We start from the raw sequence: 24,341 nt of genomic DNA on the forward strand, positions 1-24,341 counted from the left end.
TCCTATCATTATGGTATTGATTCTATCAGAGAAATCCTATCATTACGGTATTGATTCTATCTCTAAATAAACAAGGTACACTTTTTTCCATTTACTCAGTTTTTCTTTTATTTTCTTCAACTATAAGACTTTAGGTTCATAATTTTCTGCATCTTTTCTTAGATTTATTTATAGGCACATTTTTTTGTACTGTTGTTGCTGTTCTTTTTTTTTTTTTCGGTACACAGGACTCTCACTGTTGTGGCCTCTCCCATTGCGGAGCACAGGCTCCGGACACGCAGACTCAGCGGCCATGGCTCACGGGCCCAGCTGCTCCGCGGCATGTGGGATCCTCCCGGACCGGGGCACGAACCCGCGTCCCCTGCATCGGCAGGCGGACTCTCAACCACTGCGCCACCAGGGAAGCCCATTGTTGTTGCTATTCTTAATGGCACCTTCTTTTTAATTTACATTTTCTACAAATTTGTTGTTCATACCTAGAATACCATTGCTTTTTGTGTACTGATCATATAACCAGCAACCTTGTTGAACTCTCATCAGCTCAAGTAGTTTGTAAAATCATTTTGTCTCCTATACAATAATATAAGTGAATAAGTAACTGTTTATTCCTTTCCAATATTTATGTTTTACTTTTCATATCTTACCACACTACCTAGGGCCTATTGGCCAATGCAGAGTAAAACTAATAAGAATAAGCATACCTTTCTTCTCTTCACTTTAATAGGATACAACCAAAAATTCACCATTAACAAGGATATTTTCTAAAGATTTTTGATAAGTGTCCTTTACCAAGTTAAGAAATTTCATGGCTACTCATGGTATACTACGAGGATTTTCTAATAAACACAGGCTGAATTTTATCAAATGCTTTTTTATTAATTCGTTGGAAGGATCATTCCCTTTTTCTCCTTTAGAGTGTTATTGTGTTGTATTATAATGATAGATTTGTTGAGGTTAAAACCTTGTTATATTCATTGGATAAAACCTTCTTTGTCGTGGTGATTAATTTTTGACACGTACTGCTGAATTTAATTCACCAGATTTTGTTATTTTCGTGTTTATATTTTTAAGTAAGATTTGGTCTATATTTTTTCTTGTGTTGCTTTTGACTCATTTTGTAATAAGGTAATATTAGCCTCTTAAATTAGTTGTGGAGTTTTCCCCTCCTTTTCTGTTTCCTGTAAGAGTTTATGTAATTATTACTTTTCTTGACATTTTGCTAAAAATCACCTGAAAACCACCTAGGCCTAATGAAATTTGGTTCTAGAAGTTTTAGTACCAATTTGATATCTTTAATACTTACAGATCTATTAAGCTCCCCATCTTTTCTTTAGTTAATTATGGAAAATTGTATTCTCCTAAGAAATTCTCCATTTGGTCTACATTTTCTAATTTATTATTACAAAGTCATTCTATGTTATTTTCTTATGATTTCTTTAATCTCTAATTATATCTTTATTTTCATTATTATTTATTAATGTAATGTATAATATTTGTTCTTTCATATTAGTTTTGTTTATTGTTATTCTTGTCTATTGTTAGTCCTTCAAAGAACCAACTTTTGGTTTTATTGACATTCTTTTACATGCCTTTGCTCTAATGTATTATTTCCTATTCTAAGGTTAAAGTTCCCTTCATTCTACTTTCTTTGTGTTTATTCTGGTTTTGTTTTTCTTCTAACTCTTTCTTTTGGAATTAGATCATTAGTTTTTTGTCTTTGTTCTTCTCTAATATGGGCATTTAATGCTGCACATTTACCTCTGAGTGATGCTTTAGCTGCATCCCACTAGCTTTTATGTGAGTCTTTTCACTGCCGTTCAGTTCTCAATATTTTCACATTTTCTGATTTCTAAGTTTATTTTTTGCTCACAGAATATTTAGGAATTGCTTTTCTTGTTTCCAAATACAGAAGAAAGAGGATTGATTTTCTCTCTTTAGTTCTATTTTTATTTCATGTTGTCAGAGAAAATAGGCTATAAAATTATTTTTTTATATTTGTGGCCCAGTATGTGGTCAACTTTTATAGAAGTTCCATATGTACTTCTGAAGAATGAAGATTCTTAAATACAGAATGGCAAGTTCCATATGTACTGCCCATTACATCAAGATTGTTAATTACATTGTTTGAAAATTCTGTATTTTTCCTAAATGATACTTGCTAAACATATTAGTCCTGGATTTTTTTTTAATGTATTAAAATCTTATGTGTTAAGGCATTTGTCAAATTCTACTTGTAATTCTGCTGACTTTCAGTCTATATACCAACCTCAAGCATCTAAATTGGTTCACATAGCTAACAATTTATTACTGCTGGCAAGTAAATGAAACTTGCCCTTTCTTCCTTGTAAATTCAACTACATATTTGTAATATTTTAAAATATTTTATCTAACTTTTCTAAGTGGTTGTACCAAAAGGTTTTTCAAGGTTTATTTGTGTATTTGTTTGGTTAATTTGCCATATTTCCAGAACCAGAATGCAACTGAAGGGAAGAAATGAAGGTGAGGAGGAAGGAAGGAAGGAAGGAGGGAGGGAGGGAGGGAGGAAGGAAAAGAAAAAAGACATTCTGAAAGATGGGTAGGTTTCTATATATTCCTCTGGGTTATCCTTTGTCTAGGTATTTTAAAATTTCCAGTGTCCACCTACAGCGAGGAAGATGTATCTGAGAGTAGAGAGTAGGAAGGCTTCCCACTCCCTTTTTTTTTTTGCAGTACGCGGGCCTCTCAACGTTGTGGCCTCTTCCGCTGCGGAGCACAGGCTCCGGACGCGCAGGCCCAGCAGCCATGGCTCACGGGCCCAGCCACTCCGCGGCGTGTGGGATCTTCCCGTACCGGGGCACAAACCCTTGTCCCCTGCATCGGCAGGCGGACTCCCAACCACTGAGCCACCAGGGAAGCCCCCCACTCCCTTTATATCACTTTTCCCCTGCTCTGTGCTGGAACAGAGAAGCATCCCCATGTAGGACTGGTGGGGGAACAATTTCTATCACACAATAAGAATACATGTTGGGGACCATCTTCTGTGCCTTCTAACCTAATTAGTTCATATTTGAGGCTTTCAATGAAAAAACACTCTTAGGAGGCTTCTGCTGAGTTTTTCTTTTCATGTGTACTAATTGCTTACCAACAATCACATAATCAACCTCTTGGGTTGTGAAGAAAAACAAGGGTGTGAGTGGCTAATTGCAAATGCGAGTGGTCCATTGCTTGTGCAATCAACAGACCTCCAGCATATTAAACCTGGTGCCCAGTCACAGCGTAAATATTACAAGTGGTAAAGGCTGGCCTTTTAAAACTGACTTCACAAGTTCACTTGCAATTTTCTCAAATTCTTCAACCCTTCATAACTCTCTTTTAAAAAGCACAAAAACAACAACAAAATCACTGTCATTGGCGCACAATGATTTCGTTCCTTCTACTTTCCAAGCTGTACCCATTGGGTTCTCTAAACCAGAAGCTTTTAAATGAAAACGAACGGTAATAGATAAAGTTTGTATCCAGTTGTAATATTTTAATGCTATAAAACAATGCAATTATATCTTTCAAGCAAGTAAGAGCTGTTTTCAATGTCGTTTGCTAAATTTATTGCACTAAATCTAAAATGGAAAACAGTAGTTAGCTGTAAACACTGAGCTAATGGTATTCTTTCTATTCTAGATCCAATGAGGCTCACACTTTCACAGTGAGAAATAATTTAACAATATTTATATAGATGATGAGTCAGGTCCTCTGACCCATATGTTGATGCATAGCAATGCTGCAAAGTAGATATCTTCCAGATGGACATTAAAGCCCCAGCCCCATTCATTCCAGTTTCTCCATTTGGAACTGACAAATGGAGACGGCAAGGCTGGTTTATTTTTTAAACTGATCCCAATAGTACTTAGATTAGTTAATCAGTTTTGATCTCCTCTAAAAGAACCTCTGGAAAGTATCTCTAGGATATAATTTTCAAAAAGGCGACATATCGTGACAATGTTTAATTGGATTCTAAAATTAGTGTGATTAGCTAGAATCTGTGATCAGAACATTTGCATATAAGCATGGGCTCTCCTGTATGATTCTGAAAAAGGAAAAAGCTTCATGAAGCCACAGTTTCTACATCTGTAAAATGAGGAGAGTAATTCATAGCTTTACTCCCCTGAAAGGATGAGTGCTTTGTAAATTCTAAAGTACCAGAAAGAACAAGTTGCTATTTTTATTATTTACGGGGATTATTTAACACTGACACAAATCATGGATTGCTATGAGACCAGGCTTCAGTTAGTTCTGTGATCCTGTGTTTACAGTGAACTCTTGGCCTATGACTTGCTTTGACTCTTTGGTTAATGATTCCAACAGCCACATGTGAAGGGTCCTGTTCTGAGTGGTATGTGGGTGTGTTTTCTTCATATTTTCTGCAGATGTTTCAGCTGAGCATCAAATCAGGCCTCTCGGAGCCAGACATGTGGGAATACCTGTCATTTTACATGACCCAAGATCTCCTAAGCCAACCCCCTTTCTTTCCCTACCCAACTTCAATTTCCAGGTAAAGTTCAGCGTTTCATTTACAGAGAAGTGTCTTGCCCAAGGGCAAAAAGATATTAAAGAGCCCACTAAGGACCCTGCTGATCAGTCCTGTCTTATTATGGGGCCCATCTTTTGTTTTGAGCTCAAAAGCATCTTTGATTTCATATTGTCTCCAGCAGTTTCATGAGATCAAATACAACAAATACATCCTGAATGACTGGGGCTGACAGTTCAAATGTCAGTTTTAGGAATCCATTTCCAAAATAACTTCATATTAAGATAAAATTGCAATTTATTTATTCTATTTTCTGCCCTTTTCATCTTTACTACCGCACACATAAAACCTTTAAGCCCTAGTATTGGAAACAAAAATCTCTTACCAAGTAAGGGACTAAGGAATTATTGCCTTTTCAGGGACGGTCACATAATGAGGTCAATGCTTAACTCCAAAGGGGTGAATCATTAGTACTTTAAGTATCACAAGAAGGATCTTCCTCCTTACTGCCCCTGGCATCATACTAAGTAGGACAGGAAGCCCTATTTACTGTGCCACCAGAAACTGGGCCCAAGACAAATCCACCAGCACACCAAATTTTTCCTCTAGTGAAAATGCATGTCATGTGTTGAGACAGCCTTGGGAAATCATACAGTAGGGTACAAAAACAATATGACGAATTCATTTTTGTATTTTCATCCCTATAGTCTACATTTTGTCCGTAAACATTAGCTTGTAAATAACTCAGCATGAGACCAGTCCGGTTTTGTACATTTTATAAAGTAATCTACTAAATCAGGGACCCTGTCCCAGCTCCCTGCAAAAATCCATGCTGTGATAAACTCAGTTTATGGGTTAATCCTCTGTCTCTGTTTGCCCTTTGATATTTCTGTAGTGATTCTCCTTCTACTTATGGGAAAATCACCCATTTTCCTGTGCTTACTGCCACATGAGCAACTGACAGAATTAGCTACTAACCAAGGCTATCATATTTTAGTTATTCCCTTCAAAGCTCACTTACTTTCAACATAATAGGATGGTACATAAGGAGAAAATAATATTTTTTTCTTTTCTTTTTTAACTTCCTATGTCATGAAGCACAAATAGGCTAGAAATAAAGAGATATTTACCTTATTGCTTTAGGTGAGAGGCTGGCTTATGTTAATCATTTGAAATGTTTCCAAGAAGGCAGTGACCAAATGTCATGCACCATGCTCCCAACTACCCAGCACACTGGTGAATACCAATGTGGGATTAGGGATTAGAGGTGGATCACATGGAGTGTGGCAAATGCAGAGCAGAAGAGTTGGTTCCAGGGCTTCCCTGGTGGCGCAGTGGTTAAGAATCCACCTGCCAAGGCAGGGGACACGGGTTTGATCCCTGGTCCGGGAAGATCCCACATTCCACGGAGCAACTAAGCCCGTGCACCACAACTACTGAGCCTGCGAGCCACAACTACTGAGCCCATGCACCACAACTACTGAAGCCCACGCGCCTAGAGCCCGTGCTCCACAACAACAGAAGCCACCGCTATGAGAAGCCCGTGCACCGCAACGAAGAGTAGGCCCTGCACGCTGCAACTAGAGAAAGCGCACGTGCAACAACAAAGACCCAACGTAGCCAAAAATATTATTAAAAAAAAAAAAAAAGAACCACCTGAGGAGCATATTCTAAATGACCCACCTCAGAAATCCTTAATCACAGGACCCCTGGGGTCAGGGTCCAGAAATCTGTGGTTTAAAAAAAAAGAAGAAGAGTTGGTTCCTCTTCTCAGGCAGGGACCAGTTCTGAAGGCACATGGTTAAGCTGAAGTTCAACACAGACTCACATCAGTGAGCAAGTCTTCTCAGAAGGTATTTGGGAAGGACACATTCTCAGAAGCTGTGGGTGGAGGCATTTAGCAGGGTCAGATGAAAACCTAGTTGTAAGCCAGGGAGGTCCATGCAGAGGGCTGAAAATGTTAGGGCAACGTCGACTGAAACCGCCCACCTTGGCCAGGCCTGATGATAACTGCTTGCCTGAGTTGTCTCACAACAGGAGGTCCCTATAAAGAACTCCATACTGCCAAAAACTAACAGGGAGAGTTCCGGAGGGGTTGAAAGGAGGAAGGACGCGCCAGCCCATAATATGTCTTGTAAAACTAACCTGGAAGAATTCGGGAGGGGCCAAAAAATGGAAGGAGGAGACAATATGTCCTGTTGACCTCCCAGAAACCCTCACGGTGGAATCCATCTTGTCTGAGAGATGCGCCGGCCAGCAGGAAGGACCCTAAGTAAGAAAGATTGGCTAGAGGTGGGAAACTAACCCCATTACCATAAAACCTGAGACTGTGAGCCACACGGCAGAGCAGTTCTCCTGGGTTCCCTCACCCTATTGCTTTCCTTCCAGGCGCCTCTTCCCAATAAAGTCTTTTGCTTTGTCAGCACGTGTGTGTCCTCGAACAATTCATTTCTGAGTGTTAGACAAGTGCCCACTCTCAGGCCCTGGAAGGAGACTCCCTTCCTGCAACAACAGGAATTTCCGGAGTCCGAACCCAGGACAGCTGGGACACAAATGAGAGAAGACTGCGATTCCCAGTCTCTGAGCTGGGGACTTTTAGAGAAAATGACAGGAAAATATTAATTATTAATCTCAGGAACAGGGAAATTGGGGTTTGCTTTTGAAAGACAGATAAGAGAGCTGCCTTAAAGTTTCCAAAAATGCTCTTTGAATTATTCCTCACTTTCTCCCAAATCTCTTCTTTTTTCAGCAGCTGTCCCAATTCTCTCTCTCCCCAAACTCCCCCAGATCTCCCTTTATTGTCTCCTTTTTTCTGTTTACTTTCTCTACTCTTCTTTTCCCCACAAAGGTGCTTAGATTTTCCTAGTGCATCTCCTCCATCCCTTACCTAGAAAAATGAGCTTAACTCAGTAAACTCTCTTAACTCACTCCATTCATATTCTCATAAAAACAAAGGCTTGTGTGACCTGGACTTTTCTCAACAAAATGAAATACCAACTAGTTAGTCAAAATCTACTGCCTCTCACTCACACTCTTAGGAAGAATTTTTATTCCACCATCGTCCATCTTTTTAAGAACCTTTCAGTCATTTATTCATTTCCTCATTCACTCACTGACTCACTTGCTCGTTCTCTCAGAAATTCATCCATCAAATATTAAGTTTTTATTTGCAGAGGAAATGTGTTAGATGTTGAAAAAATAAGATGACCAAGACACAGTGCCCATCTTCAGAAGGTCACAGTCCTTTGGGGAAGACAGACACCTAAATAAATTTCAGCTGAGTGTAATGTAAATACATACAGAATCATATGGAAGCATAAAAGAAAAAACAATGATTTGCCTGAAGAGACAGGGGAGGTTTCAAAGCAAAAAGTACATTTGAGATGGTTCTTGGGGGTATGAGTAGAACTTCATCAAACAGACAAAGGAAGAAACGAGCAAACAAAAATGCCAAGTAACAACTATCAAGCTTGGGGGAAAGAAAGTTACTTAAACTCTCTAAGACTCAGTTCTCTCGTGATTAAGTGGGGATAACAGTGGTACGTACTCGTTGTCATGGAGTTGGACGATCAGCCTGCAGGCTGGCACAGAGCAAGCAGTGACATGGTAGCTGTTGCTATTACTGTTACTACCGTACTTTTATCTAAGGTCTCCCCGCCCCCATCCCAACCTTGCTGGAAATAGGTAGGTATATAAGGAAATAAATAAATAATCAAAATACATGGAAAAAGAACTATCAAGCTTGCATGTGCCAGAAATTGTGCTGAGCCCTTTCCATGCATCACGTGGATTACCTTATTTAATCCACATGACAGCCCCAATGAGGTAGATATTTTTTTCTTTATCTAATAGGTAATGAAATGGTCTCAGAAAAGTAAGTTGCCCAAAGGGGATGTCAGACAGGGGAAACATGCATGCAAGGCACTGTGTATGAAAAAGCAGGAAGAATTAGGGAAATGATCAGTAGTTTAATGTGCTTATGATGCAATAGGTGAGAAATCCCATGGGAAAAAGTCAAGAAAATGAGACAAGGTCCATACCTGGAAAAGTCTTACCTAGAGTTTGAAATAAATGCATTAGGCAGCATGGAATACTTGAAGAATTTTCCCTTTATTTCCCCATAATGTTTATGGCATAGAGAGGAGATGGATGCTCCTGCCCAGGCCCTTTCCTTCTCTCTTCTTGTTCAGCTAGTTAATTGTCATCGTGGGATGTGTGGACTGAAGCATAGAGGCCCTGCCTCTTTGGGGTAGGTGTGCTTGATTTAAGCTACAATAGCTATTACTTGGTAACCCAAGGTTTTCCATGGCTGAAATAGCACAAAATTCTGACAGTGAGGAAGAATTATAGTCCCTGATGACTTCAGCTATAGGAAAATTTCCCACCCCCTACATCCTATTCAGAAAGAAGTTCTGTGAATGGGGATTATGGTACGGTTCTGAAGCTAAGGAACCCCCTCACCTAAAGTTACTTGGGACATTTCCAAGAGAGGAGAAGCCACCCAATACCCAGAAGCCTAGCTCAGCCCTTTTCCTACCTCATGCTTGGTAGACTCTCCCATGCAGTCCCCCAAGTGCTGAGCAGAAGGGGTGCCCCATCTTCCTGGTGGGCTTTGGCTTTGACTTACAAAAAGCTTTCAGTTGGCTCTGGCCCCAAAGTCACGTATTTAAATGCTTAAATCCTCCAGCAGAAGGAGAAATTTAGGTATGCCAAGCAAATACCTAGTATTCTTCCTTGTCTATAATAATAAATTAAAAAGATGTAAATAGAAACAATTTTTAGTTAAATGGAGCCTTTTGAAGGCTCTCCTCCAAATCAGCTATGGAACTGATGTGAATAGCCATGATCTGGGCAGTATGAAGGAGAAAAGACTGAGGTTAAAACAAGAATAAAACACAAGCAGACAACTGCACCACCAGGTAGAAAATGTAGCATGACAAGGGAGGTGCAACGTCCTCTGAGAATTCAGACAAAGGAGAGAGCACCCCTCTTTGCTGAACATTTTTTTTCCAGAACTTTGTAATAAATAGACAACTGAACTCTGTTTGGGTGTGGTTTCTGCTTCAGTTCCACAAATGGAAGGTGTAAAAGTAAGGCAAAGTAAACGAATAATATACAAACGAAAAGCACGGAACTGACTGTATTCCTGCTTCTCAGTGGATGTGGACAAATAAATATTTTGTCACATTCACATGACAATAGCTCTGTATTGATGAACAATTTGTATTTTACTGGTTCTTTTCTCATCAGCTAAAATAAAGCCCAACCCAGAGCAGAGTATTCTGACGATAAGCATTTCTGGGAATTCCCATGGGTTGGCAAATGTTTTTTTTTTTTTAAATCCCTGTCAATCATCTCATGCTGGCCATTTTTTCCCTCTTCTGCTCTGCTTCCTCCCCTCAAGTCCTCACTGAAAATTGTATAGCTAATAAGTGGTAGAGCCAAGCCATGACTCAAATCCAGTTCCGTCTGACTCTGAATCTAATACTCCTAACCAGACCAGATTCTCATTATCTACTCCCAAGAAAGAATGGATCTTGGCCAAATTAGTGCATTTCTAACAGTAATAACCCAGAAGACATTGACCATATCCTTATGAGTTTTCAGGCCCTAACTTGAATACTCTACTGTTCAACTAGGAAAAGAAAGTGAAGGCCAGTTTGTAACGAAAATACCATTTCATTTACTCATGCATGTATTTCATTTACTTATTTACTCAATTGATATGTTTAATTAATTCTTTCCTATTCTGTATTCATTCTCTCTCTCTCTCTATATATATATTTATTTGTTTATTTAGTATCTATGAACTAGACACTGCTTGAAGCTGATCATATACCAGAGAACGGAACAGCCTAGCCCCCCATATTCCTGGAGCCTACAATGGCACAGAAATTCATGTCTTCCAGAAGGCTTCCTTTCCCTAATACATCCTGCAGATCACCAGGCTCACATATGCCCCTCAGCTCCAAAATCATCAGTGATTTGACAAACGCAGCACAATTCTTTTCCTTATCTTTCAAGGGCCCTGGTGAGATCTTAATCTAACTCGCTATCTCTAAGGCTTTTACTGAAATAATCATGCCACTTTAAACATGATGCGAAAGCCCACTAGACAAGGAGAAAAGAGGAAAGTAGATTTGAATCGCTTCTCTGCCACTATTAACTCTGGAAACTTAAACAAATAAGTTAATTTCTTTGAGCCCCAGGTACTTCATGTATTAAATTAGAAGACGGAATATATTTGGATTCAACATATTTAAGGATTATTCATTGAACACCTAATATGTATTTGAATTTCACTAGGCATTTCCCCATATTACATTATTCACTTTATTTAAACCTCACTTTAATAATGAGCAAACTGTAGGCAAATGATGTTGACTTGAATAAAGTTACATACCTACTAATTCCATTGATTTTGTTTGAACAAAGGTATCCCAATTCCACTTTAAGACCTGACGAGATGACCACAAAGGACTCTTCCAGCTCAAAATTCTGTTCTTAGCACCTTTGCAGTTTTATCTCTATTTCTCATCTACTCAGAACCAACTCTTTAGCCAAAGTTGATTTTCTACTGTTTCCCAAACATGCTTTCCTTTGCTTACGGAGCCCCCTTTTCCTGCTATCATCCTTTAAATCTCTATGTAATCGAGCAAGATGACCTTCTCTTTTATCCCTTACCATTGGTAGATATCTGCTAGTATGTATTATTCATGGGATCTAAGATATTTCGTATTTAAGCACACCAGGTAGCATGTGTGTAAATTAACCATTATAAATCAAAATACCCTAGGTGTTCTATATCAAGCAATGTGTTCAAAGTCCCATTATAGGCAAACGTAACAAAAGCCCAAGGATCTATATTAGGGGTAACTTGTGATAGGGGAATTTCTCAGCTAATCCTGACAAGAACAAAGATATTCCAGGGATTAAAACATCACAGGATTTACACGTGTCCCCGTCTCTGGCATCAGAAACCAGAATATTGAGGATATAAAAATTTTGTCCATGCCAGATGGTCGGCCTTTGAAGAGGGGTTTTCTCTGTTGATCCAAGACACATATGCTGAGACCTAACCATTCTTTTGACAAATGAGGGAAATAAGCCAAGAATCTCAATTTACCCAAGAAGAGCTCACTTTCATTGCATCTTGAGATGGAGCTCACACGTGAAATGTTCCAAATGCCTAAGCATATAGCAGGAAGATAGGGAAAGAACAGATACAAGGGAAGAGTCCTACCATGTTTCCTTTCATGGCTGCTGTTTACCCTTAATGGGATTGTTTTAAAAGCCCACCCTCTCACAAATGTATCATTTACATGAATCCACCCTGGTTGAGAAGGAAACTGGTAACCAGAGATGGTACTAGGAGCTCCAAATCTCCTCTTCACTAGACTTAGCCACGGCCCTTCCGGAACAAGAAGGCTAAAGATCTCTGGTGTACTGTCAACATCCATCTTAAACACCAACTGCTCTGTGAAGTGTGTCTTGATTCCTCAGCTTTAAATGGCTCTGATCATTCCTATCTTCCTTTCTTTCACCACCACTCCTTCTCCTGATACATTACATCTATCTTTGTCTTTAGTTCTAAAGCTCTATTGCTACTTTTATGCCTGGATATTCAGGCACTAGTGGAGTCCAGATGCTTTTTCCCAAGTGTTCCTCAAGACACTGGCTTCCTCTGACTTGAATTCCATACATGCTCTGGCATGATCTTTCAAGATGCATGTCCACCTATATAATCTGAATCACCTTGAAACTCGCCCAGGAGTTCTTTGAATATTTTCCACTCTTAAACCTGTGGGCTACTCACATGAATTCAGAAGTAACCTCTCCACAGTTTCCTCTTTGCTCTTGAATGCAGAATGGGATCCAAAAGAGCCAACTCAACACTGTTTCTCTGACCTGACATTAACAATTCGAAGCTAGAACCACACCAGTGCTTCATAGCATGCATGGGACTCAGTTGCCTTGTCCTTTAAATGCAGCTAGTATTGTTCTGCCCATCAATGCCTAGGAGGCTGGTAGAGAGTCTCTTTTGTCTTTAACTGCATATTTGTCTCAGCTTTGTCCCCCTCAGCCAGACCATGCAAGGGCCCAAGGTGTCAATTTTCTAGCACCCACATGGGCCAGTTGAAGTGGCTCACACATGTAACTCTCCCTATAAAAATAGCCTCTTGCCTGTGGACAAAACCTCCAAAAACTTTAGTCATTCACCAAGGTCAAAATACTATGTGCCTGTCTTAAAGACTCTCATCTGGGTCACAGTAGTTAAATGCCAACTATGTAACTATAAAAACTCACCTGGGCTAATATGAACCTCAAATCCCCCATGTCAAAAGACTCTTCCCGGGCTTCCCTGGTGGCACAGTGGTTGAGAGTCCACCTGCCGATGCAGGGGACACGGGTTCGTGCCCCGGTCCTGGAAGATTCCACATGCCGCAGAGCGGCTGGGCCCATGAGCCATGGCCACTGAGCCTGCACGTGCTGAGCCTGCATGTCCGGAGCCTGTGCTCCACAACGGGAGAGACAAAGACTCTTCCCTCACACCAAGTCTATGGCTAAAACCCATACATCTTGACCACCAAAAGCCTTTGCCACATGTATAATTTGCTTCCCTGAATTTCACTCTTCGTTTTTAATTTCTTAGTACCACTCATCAATGAAAAAAAAATATTGGAAGGTTTTAAAATTATTACCTGAAAACTGCAGCATCACTCCTTCTATCTGCCACTTAGCAGCAGAAGACCCATGCAGGACAATGCAACCTAAAGCAAATGTGCTATGCAGGGGTGTGGACTTCTAGGTAGAAGGGCAGAATCAAGTCAGCTATTCTTCCCAAATTTACTAAGCAATAAGTCCCCTACATTCACTGATGGGGAGTGAGTTACAGCGTAGAGAGAAACCAGGAGCTATACTATGTCATGGAAACCCTCAGGAGTGGGGGCAAACCATTTCTCCTGTCACAGTGTCCTATACATCACTAGCAGCACCTAGCAAAACATTTCTCACTTATCGGATGCTCCATATATAAGTAGTTATTGGCATGAAACTGAATTGGAAAGAAACCTGGCTGTTTTTCCTTTTCTGTTTTACCGTCACCCTAACAGAAAACCTTCACAAATGTGAAAGAAGCAAACTCTCCTGAAAGGTATATTAATTCCTAACTCCCCCTAGCACACAGGGTTAGTCAAGGGATGAGATATTTTATGACTCCAAGAGGTTTAATTAGAGAGTTCTTTAAAATTAAGTTCACAATCAGTCATTTCTCACTCTGGCTCAGGACGTGTTTCCAACCAGCTGTTTTAACTGGTTTTTCCCACGTGGACTAGGAGGAAATACCAGAAGAGGCTTTCATCCTGGAAACACTGCTGTACTGATTTTCCAGGTGGCTGTCCCAAGGCTTAGCCAAGACCAGGCTTCCCTCATATCTGCATAATTGCAAAATGTTAAACTGGGAAGGATAACACAAACCATGTAGGATAATGTGGTGATTTTTGCTCAGTTTAAAAAACTGAAGTCTAGATAAAAAAAACTAGTGATATTTTCAGACTCCTTCAACATCTGCAGTGGCAAAACCCAGGTTGGAATGTAGGTGATGTGACCCCATGAACAGGAATCTCTCTGCTCTGATGTCTTCTTCATAGCCCTTGGACCAAGGGCCACCATTTTGATTGCTCTGTTTTAGTGGCTGCAATGTCATACACTAAGAAACACGGGAACATGAGCTAAAACAATTATGATTCCACCAAAATTGCCTTGAGTATTTCTGTTAGGGCCAGGGATGGGGAGGTGCAGACATTCTTCATCTAAAGCTGTTTGACCCCTGTGTGATTGAAAGCAACATCTGGTCTCCAGGCTTCCAGTGGTGTTTCTCCTATCGAAAGGTAGCCAATTGCAGACAGATGTAACATTTCCTTAACATGCTGTGTTGACATCACTGACATATACCTTATTTGAACAACAGGCAGCCAAGCTTCTCAACACCTTTAAATCCAAAGCAATTCCAGCCCAAGATGGCGGAAAAGCTATTCTCTGCATAGATTTTCCACAGAGAGATGCAGAACGAGTCCAGGTCCCATGCTGACCACTCCCCCATATTTTTTTCTGCTCCATATCCTGTCACTTAAGCCCCAAATCATTCCCTTTCATACAATAAATGTGAATCACAGAACACAGAGCTAAAGTTCATGAACGGGTATATGGCCTACAAAAAACAATGGATACAGTTTAAATTTCAGCCACTCAAAAGCCCTCAGATGAAACACTCTTCTACGGCTGTCATGTCATGACTTAATTCTTACTCTAAGCCCCCAAACTCTCCCTAATTCATTCTTTCCTACCTACCTCTCTGTACCCTTGCTACTCTATACTTGATGAAGTTGGCAGGCAAACACTATTACCTCCAACTACCCAAAGAGGAACCTTCAGTTCAGAAACAGAATGTAGCTGACCAGAAGTCACTCAAGTAGCTTGTGGCAAAACTAGGATTAGAACTGGGGACCTGATTCTAATTTCCATGTTTATTCTGAGAGATCAAAAAGTCACACAAACACTCAAGAGTTACTACTGTGCCACGAAAATGCTGTTATTATTATTTATATTGTCAGTGTTATCATTAATTACAGCAGCTAGAATTATCTTCTCGATCATATTTTCTCAGAAAGTGGCTGAAATAGCTCCTCACTTTGTGAATCATGTCGACATCAAGGGCATTGCTTAGATTTTCTTCTAGCTCATTTCTCCATCTTGACTTTCCTCATTTCCCACTTCTACCTATAAATGGTGTTTATTGAGAGCTTGTTATATGCCAGACACTATTTAAAGTGAATTAACTCATTTGATCCTCAGAGGAGATAGAAATTGGTATTACCCTTATTTACAGATGAGGAAAATCAAGTACAACTAGTTAGAAATAGAGACAGGATCTAAACCCAGACAGGTGCCAGAGCCCATGCCAGGAATCACTGTGCTGTAATCCCTCAAGGCACATACCGAAACCCTCAGAGCTACAGCGTCAGGTTCAGTAGTTGTTTAATTAATTGAAAAAGTTAGGTAAAGCAATAAGTCATTAAAAAGAGAAATATATACCTACATTTATTCTATGAATTTATTTAAAGTTAAAACAGCATTTTTTAGCAACTCACTCTTTTCAAGTCTTTCCAAACCATTCCACTTAGTTTTCCAAAAACCAAGTCATTTTCTGATGGGGGCTCATACGTCATTGGTCCACACAATTATAATAGTAAGTTTTAAGGGGCATAAATAGGTTTTTCAAAGAAACACAACTGGCTCTTGGAAAACAGAAATAAATATTGAACATTCAGCAGACCACAGATATCAATGCAAATGTTTGCAAGAAGGAACGAAAAACAGTAAGACCAGTAAGTTGTGTAAATGGGGCTTAGTTAATGTAGCTTCTGCTATATCTAATGCTAATATGCTATTATGCTATTAGATAGGATATTATGTACCATATCTAAGTGGCACACAATATCAAAATTCTGCTGTTTTATTAAATGAAAATTAATAAAACAAGGGCTCTTGCAAGTACACTAACTGTTAGTTTAGATAGAAAATGTTACATTAATTCAGCAAAGAAGTAGATCAAAGGAAAAACATAAGAGGCTTAGGAACTCTAATTATAGGAAGAAGAGAAGAGAGGATACAAAAGCAATTCTGAGTTTTTGTGTCTGGTGTCTAGGAGAATAAACCACAAAATGAGGTTGAGAACATTTGATGGAGGTGGGATGGGACTGTCAGACTACATAATGAGTATTATTAATCTGAAGTTAGCAGAACATCTTCGAGGAAATATCAGGGCTTTGGGATAGAGTGTTGAATCTTGGGACCAAAGTCAAGATTGGAGAGCCCAGCTGAGGCTATAAATTTGGGTAAGTTCTCCAAGGAAAAGAGAGGGGGGAAAAGGGAGAACAGATTTTTGAAACAACAGCAGAATCGTTCCCAAGTGTCAACAGGTATGAATTAGGGGTCTAGAGGGAAGCGGTAGAGGGGTGGGGCCACAACTTCCCCTCCTTGGCAGCTGGCGTCTCTTCAAGAACCTAAAGTACCAAATGGAGCCACTTCCTTTTAAAAGCTCTAATGCCACGTGATTCTAGAAATGTCCTTGTTCCTGCTTCTCTAGAGTCTTCCTTGCATGGTGACTCCAAGACTTTGAGGAATGTCTATTCAGCCCAAGGGATCAGTAGCGGACATTTGTGTTTTGGGAAGTGAATGTAAGACAAAACAAAACAAAACCCCAAATGACAACTGCTTAGCCATCCAAGAAGCCAAATTACCTTTGAACTTCAAAGGGACAGAATTATTAAAGGGTTCATGTCTGAAGATTAATCCAGTTTTCCTGGATTAATTAAGTGAAGGAAAGAAGGCAAGACAAATTGATGTAGATGGGATTAAAAAAAGAGATTCGAGCAGGACAACGGAGATAGGTGCCTTGCAGTGCTGCCATTGAACATGGCGGACTGGCCTCCACACACTGATGAATTATGGGTGTGTTTATGCATTATCAGTGAAACCTTCTAGCTAACCCAGTAAGCTGGTCAACCCCTCTCTAGAAAATAGATGTGTTTATAGTCCAACGACCACTGCCACAGTCCTGCAGTTAGTGTTCTCTTCACCCAAGGATGAAAAAGTAATCTCCCTTCCCTGCAGAGTTGTTGATACAATTAACTGTCAAAGTTCCATTCTTCCCCTAGACCCAGTATCCCTGGTGTTACTATGCTTTAATCATATGCTCACACATACACACCCACACTCTTAGCTGGGTCTTTCAGCTACACTATATGCCTAAAATACATCTCCCAACGTCCTCATCCCAGCCCTAGAGCAGAGCAAGTTCCCTGCATCTCAGTCCCCAAGAGGACTTCCATTCCTGTCTGGGAAGGAGGATTTTCTTTCAGGCAAAAGACTCATTCTCATTTTTGCTATTTTCAGCTCTCTGTGCTTCTGGCTAGAGAAAAATAGATCCAGTTCCATACTGGGAATTTGTTGAAGACTTTCTACTAAAATATTACTGTGGTTTAGTTGTATGCATCAGAACTTTGGCTAGATCAGAAAAAGCAACCAAACAAATTAATATTTAATAGTTGAATCGTACACTCTATCCTTTCATAGATGTTTTCCCAGCAAACCTTAAAGCCCTCTACTTAGCTGATCATCTGCTGTTTACTCCAGCCCTTTTCATTCTTACTTTGCACTTTTCAGTTTCTGCACTTCTACTACGTTAGAAGCCTAGCAGAAAATTTTAGCACTGGAGGAAATAAATGACCTATGTTCCCCAGAGAGTGGAGCTTTGGCAGGACTTGGTGACCATCCATACATTCACTAACAGTCAGTGTCCCTAAGATATCCGCTCAGGGTCACACATATTGGTACCACCATTAAATCAAACACCATGTTTGCAGATTTTTAATTTTAGTGCCATTTCTCCTTAGATGTGTTACTTTTCTTGCTAGCCAGTAACTTAAAGGAAAAGAATTAACTCATTTTAAAGTAACACTATTCACTCTACTAATTTTGGAAAATTAGAAAGTGATTTAAAAAAATTAAAATCACCCATAGTCTCACTCCTCCTGATGTAGTTGTCATCAACATCTGGTTATATTTACCTGTCCTTTTGTCCCCCTTATTTTATATATTTGGACATTTTTGCACAAACTTATGATATTGTTATGTTTTAGTTATATATCTGAATTATTTGATATATATTTTATTGGAAACATTTCCCACCCTAATAAAAATTATCAAAATTATCTTGGTGGCTACATAAGATTCCAATATAAAAATCTGTCATCATTTGTATAATCCTTCCCTACTGTAAGACAATCAAGTTATTTCCATTCCTTATATCATATACATCACTGTAATTACCAATTTCAGGATAAATGATCATTCACAACCATCAGCTGCTTGATCTCAGACAAGTTACTTGAACTATCTTTAAAGTCATCTGTTCCTCCATCTATAAAATGGGAAGAATAATAACCCTTAACTCCTAGGGTGGCTTAGAGGATTAAGTTCATATTTGCAAAGTTCTTATAATAGTGCCTGGAACCTAGTAAGTAATATAAAAGTTCTGATGAAGAAATAAGTAAACGTTCAGTTCTTATTATTTGCACAGGCCAACCAAACACCAATTCAGTGAGCCCCCTTGTGCTGGGGGTTATGAGGAAGAAAAGAGGATTTTCTACAAGAAATAAGAAGCTCCTGTCATCCTTCTCTGCTTTAGTGAAGCATTTGGTGACCCTACACAGAGCACATAGCAGGTGATATTTCTACACCCAAACACAAAATATTTCTAATCTCTTCAGAAAGCAATGTTCTTCTTTCTACAAATCAATAGCTAAATAAGTGGATGATTAGTGTCTATAATGAGACGATGAAAGTTTACCCATTAGATCATTGTAGAAAAATTCTTGTCTGTTCCCAAAACATATGTTTTTCCCCCTGAGGATTTTACAAACTTTTATTATTTTATTGTGTTTATGTTTAAATTTTATATTATGTATATTTGTTGACAGAATAAATGCAGGCAAGAAGAAAAACAATCTAAAATCTAATTAAGTGTAAACACAAATATTATTTTTGTGACTATCTTTTCAGTGTATATTCAGATTTTCCATTTGTGCCTAAAAAATATAGTGTCTATTCAATCCTATACCTATTATTTTGTAACCAGCATTTTTACTTAACATAATACAAGTATCGTTCCATACTGATAAATGTACAGCTATATTATTTTGTGGAAATCCATTTGATGAGTGTACCATAACTGGCTTAAATTAACCCCGTTAATGCACAGTTATAAACTTCTCACTATTGTAAACAAGACTATAATAAACATCTTGAGATAAGTATCTTTGTATACCTGTCCAATTCTTTCTCTTAGGATAAATTCCTCAAAAGAGAATTGCTGATCCAATCATATATATATTCTAAGACTTTCGCCAAATTGCTGGCCAGAGTATAAACTCCCACCAGCAGAGAATGAGAGTGTGTGTTTTCCTACATCTTTGTCAACACTAAGTTTCATTCTTGTGGTTTTCCACAGCGTGATAACTAAAATGTAGTATCTCATAGATATATTTACATTTCTTTAATTATAATAAAGTCTAGACTTTTAAAAGATATTTTATTTTAAAATGTCTATTAAATAGAGTCTAGGAGTAAGGGGCTGAAGACTAAAGATACTTGTAATGTAATAGTTCTTAATGTTATTTTGGTTGTGAACACCCGGATTTGATGAAAACTGCTAGGTGGAGCACAGATACACAAAATGTTACATACAATTTCCTACATCTCCTATAGTTTATCTATGGGCTTAATAATGTCCACAGAGGTGTCTGCTTTAAATTAGCGTTAAATGAGAAATCACAAATTCATCATGCTTCCACCCTACTTCACTGGAACATATCCAGTCAGTTTCTGTTTTCCAGTAGCTGTGCACAGAATTAGAACTAATTCTACCAGCAACTTCTCCAGCCGTGCTATTATTTAAACAAAGTCTCAACATGAGAAAGGTAAGCCAACTGGAAAGCTCCAGCCTTGGTAATGGATGATTTGGGTAGATGAGCCATTTTTCTTCAAGGCATTTGAGGCTGTGAGGTCTAAGAGGGGAGCCCAGGACACCGGCAAAGGAGCGCTGAGGTTGAGTCATTAATCCTCAAATAAGTCACATACAGCTCCAAGAGCTATTAGGCCTTACAGATTTTATAAAGCTTATGAGGGGAAAATGAGTACAGGCGATCTCCTCTGAGAAAATCTGCCGTAAAATAGCCAATCTTGAAGAAATACATTAGGGGATAATTATTAACTTTTCTTAGGGATTTTTCTTTTGACAATGGGTTTTATTATAGGTCTCTTCTAAATAGTACCTAAGAGCATTTTAAAATAATTCCATTTTCAAAAATGTGATTTACTTCCCACTTATTGTGTAAAATGTCTTGTTCTTCTGAGACTAAAGATGTTCTATGCCAATAAACTCTTTTAATACATCATCTGTGGCTCCTTGGGAGACCACAAATCTTGATAGATAGCAGGAGTAATGCACTGTGTTATTACAGAGGCTGTACTCAGAAGGATAATCAATAGATTGGTGTCAACCTGAGGAGGAGAGGGGGACCATCACTAGTGGATTTCTTCTTGACTTTGACTTGAGAGTATTGGTATTCCATGTTTCTGCCAGTGATCTGCATGATGGAATAGTTAGTACAACATTAAGCTTTGCAGGTGACACACATCTAGAGTGGCTGGCATTTTGCATTGGAAGATTAAATGCCCTTGTATATTTGAAGAGTGTTTAGAAATAAAGAGAATTGAACATGAAAAGGATAAATGAAGGAGAGTGTCACTGGAGAGAAACAATGTGAGCAACCGACTGAAAAAACACAAAGGATAGAGGACCTACATGTCTTAAAATAGCACAGCACCCAAAAGGTGCTATAAGAATCAGATTTGAAAATATGATGACCATGGTCCAATAATTGTGCTTCCATTTTAAAAGAAACCACTCATTTATTGATTCCATAATCAAGACCTACTAATCAAGCACCTACTCAGGGCCAGACCCTGTGATGCTGAGATATGTAAATACAGGCATCATTATCCTGTCTTTCCAACACATCATTTTTTATCATAAAATATATTTTACTAGAGGCTAAAATTCAGTAAATTTTTTCTCAGTTTTGGAGGAAGCATGAAGATTTTAGAAGACTGCTGAGGGAGAGGCACAGAACAAACAGGGTTAAAAGGTAAGACCTCAATTGAAAAAATGAAGTAACTGGGGTGTTTCAGCTACCTTCAGCTGGAGGTAGCCAGCAATTTTCCATTTATTTAGAGTGGAAATTCTTTTAAATGGGCCTATACACTGCACAGCGGTGTAAGTAAAGACAATGCTTGGAACAGTCAAAGTTAAAATAGGATTTGAGTGGATAATATGGGAATCTGCTCTGTAAAACTCCGAAAACTCAATAATCCCTTTTGGCTGGGGCCCCTGTTGAGCAGAGGATATGGTTCATGACCTCCCATATCCCTTCTAATTGATTCTGTCTATAAGAGCTCTACTTCAGCAATGCTTTTCAGATTCCCAAATTGGAAATTAGCCCATCACCTGGACAAGAGTAAACATTTTTTGGACTTGTTAGACTCATAGGCATTTATCTCCTTATTGAATTACAATTTATTTCAGCCACTGTCTACATGGTCTTAAAACTCTAATTGATATATGAGATGATGGGTCCTACACTGAAGTACCTATCACGACGATGACATTTTAGAGTTCGTGGATATTTCTCATCATATAGACACAACTCCATTCCGTAGATGCCTTCTTAACCTTTCCTAGTGTTTATTTCTAGTAATTATTCTCTTATTTAAAAGGTAACATGTATTTACTAAGGGTTCAGAAAATTTATTTAGAGAATTTAGAAAACTCAGGTAAGTAAAAAAATAGAATAAAAATTACCCCAAGCCCTATCACTCAAAGATATCCACTCTTCACATTTTTATTTCACTTGGCCCATGATTTTTACGTATATCATTTCCCTCTGTGACACACACTTTCACATGTAAGATATTCCTATGGGCTTACCCAGATTTGGACAATTGAGCTACAAGATGCAAAAAATAGCCTTTAGTTTATTCACAACTCCCAAGTAATTACATCCATTTCTCAAATTTGAAGCAGGACAACAATGTAAATTGTGGAAATGTGGCATAGTGGTTATGAATCCAGGTTAGACTTCCTGAGTTCAAATCTAACCCTGTCACATTGGTGTGATCTTGACCAAGACAGTTAATATCTGTTTCCTCATCATTAGAATAGCTAATAAAATTGCCTATCTTATGAGTTTATTGTGAGAATTAAATGAATATTCATAAAACATGTCCAGTACAAGGCCTGCCACACAGAAGACACTCAGTGAATATTGTTGGGTTTTTTTTCTATTATTATTATTCTCCAAGTGAGAGCCACTGCTCCGTATGTAGCCTCCCTTTTTGGATGTTACATATAGTGATCATCTATCCATATCAATAAATGCTATTCTAAAACATAACTTTTAAATGTCTGCATAATATTCCATCATTTGCACTTATGACAAGTTCTTTAACAATTCCCTTTATAAGATATTTAGGTTGTTTATAACTTTCCAGTTGTTGTAAACAGTCATGTGGAATTAGAGTGTCATAGAGCTGGCAAAAGTCCAAAGCTCTTAAGATGCATTGCTGAACTGCCCTCCAGAAGATCTGGACCATCTTACAGCCCCACTACCAGTGTATAGGTTTGGGGCCCACTCCTTTCACTCCCCAAAGCCCTATCTACCTTCACTTAAACCTCAGGATGACAATGAAAAATTCAGTTATTCCTCTGCTTATTAATATCCACCTGCCTGGTATTTCAAACTCAAGCTTCACAAAACTGAGATTAACTCCTTCTGACTTCCTGTCTCTCAGGGTCAACAACAGCTTCAGCAGTATATGCTTAAAATTCACCTGGTCATTTACTCTTGTTACTCTCCCATCTTCTGTATGAAACTGTGACTTTTCCTCCAGAATATCTTTGGGTCCTACTTTTCCTTCCACATCCACTGTCAACAACCTAATGGAGGGCTTCTCTTGTCTCTGGCTAATACCATTTCAATACCGACCCAGCAAACCCCTTTATATCCCACCTCTCTCTTTTGCAGCTTCTTCCACCTTGCTGCCATATTAATCTGATCATACTGTTCTGCCCTAAAAATCCTCCAGAGGGTCCACACTCACTGTGGAATAAAGCCCAGACCTCCTAGTCAGGCATTCAACATCATTAAGTCTGTCCATATTCTGCCTTCCTAGGGCTCTGGTCTCTCTGCTCCTTTACGAAAACCTTGCTCCCACCATGCTCTGCAGTATCCACCTGCATATATTTGTTTCTGTGGCTTCCTTTACCTATATGATCCCTTGGGAATCCTCCTTCCTCTATCTGTCTTTTCAAGATTGAGCTCAATGTCATTTTCTCCATGAACCCTTCCCTGGCTCCTAGCCTTAAACATCTCTTTCCTCTAAATTCTCATATTCCCTCATTTGTTTGGGGAGGTGCAATAGGCAGAATAAAGCTCCCCCTACAAAGACACTCACATTCTACTCCCCAGAACCTGGGAATATGTTATGTTACATGGCAAGGGGGAATTAAGGTTGCAGATAAAATTATAGGTTGCTAATCAGCCGACCTTAAGATAAGGAGATTACCGTGGGTTATTTGGTGGGCCCAGTGTAATCACAAGGGTCTTTAAATGTGGAAGAGGGAGGAAGAAAAGTCAGTGTCACAGCAATGCAATATGAGAAAAACCTGATCAGTCATTGCTGGCTTTGAAGCTGGAAGGGGGCCACTAGCCAAGAACTGCAGGCAGCGTCTGGAAGCTGGAAAAAACAAGAAAATAGATTCTCCCTTGAGCCTCTGCAAAGGAACACAGCTTTGCTGACACCTTGATTTTAGCCCAGTGACACCCAGTTTGGACTTCTGACCTTCAGAAGTATAAGATAATAAATTTATAGGGGATTAAGAGATACAAACTATTATGTACAAAATACATAAGCTACTAAGATATATTGTACAGCATGGGGAATATAGCCAATATTTTATAATAACTATAAATAGAGTATAACCTTTAAAAATTGTGAATCACTATGTTGTACACCTGAAACTTACATATTATAAATCAACTGTATTTCAATAAAAAATAAATTTGTGTTGTCCTATGACATTAAGTGTATGGTAATTTGTTATAGCAGCAATAAGAAACTAATACAAGAGGCATCATACTGTGGTAGAAAGAGCATA

This window comes from Pseudorca crassidens, chromosome 6, assembly GCF_039906515.1.
Source record: "Pseudorca crassidens isolate mPseCra1 chromosome 6, mPseCra1.hap1, whole genome shotgun sequence".
NCBI lineage: Eukaryota > Metazoa > Chordata > Mammalia > Artiodactyla > Delphinidae > Pseudorca > Pseudorca crassidens.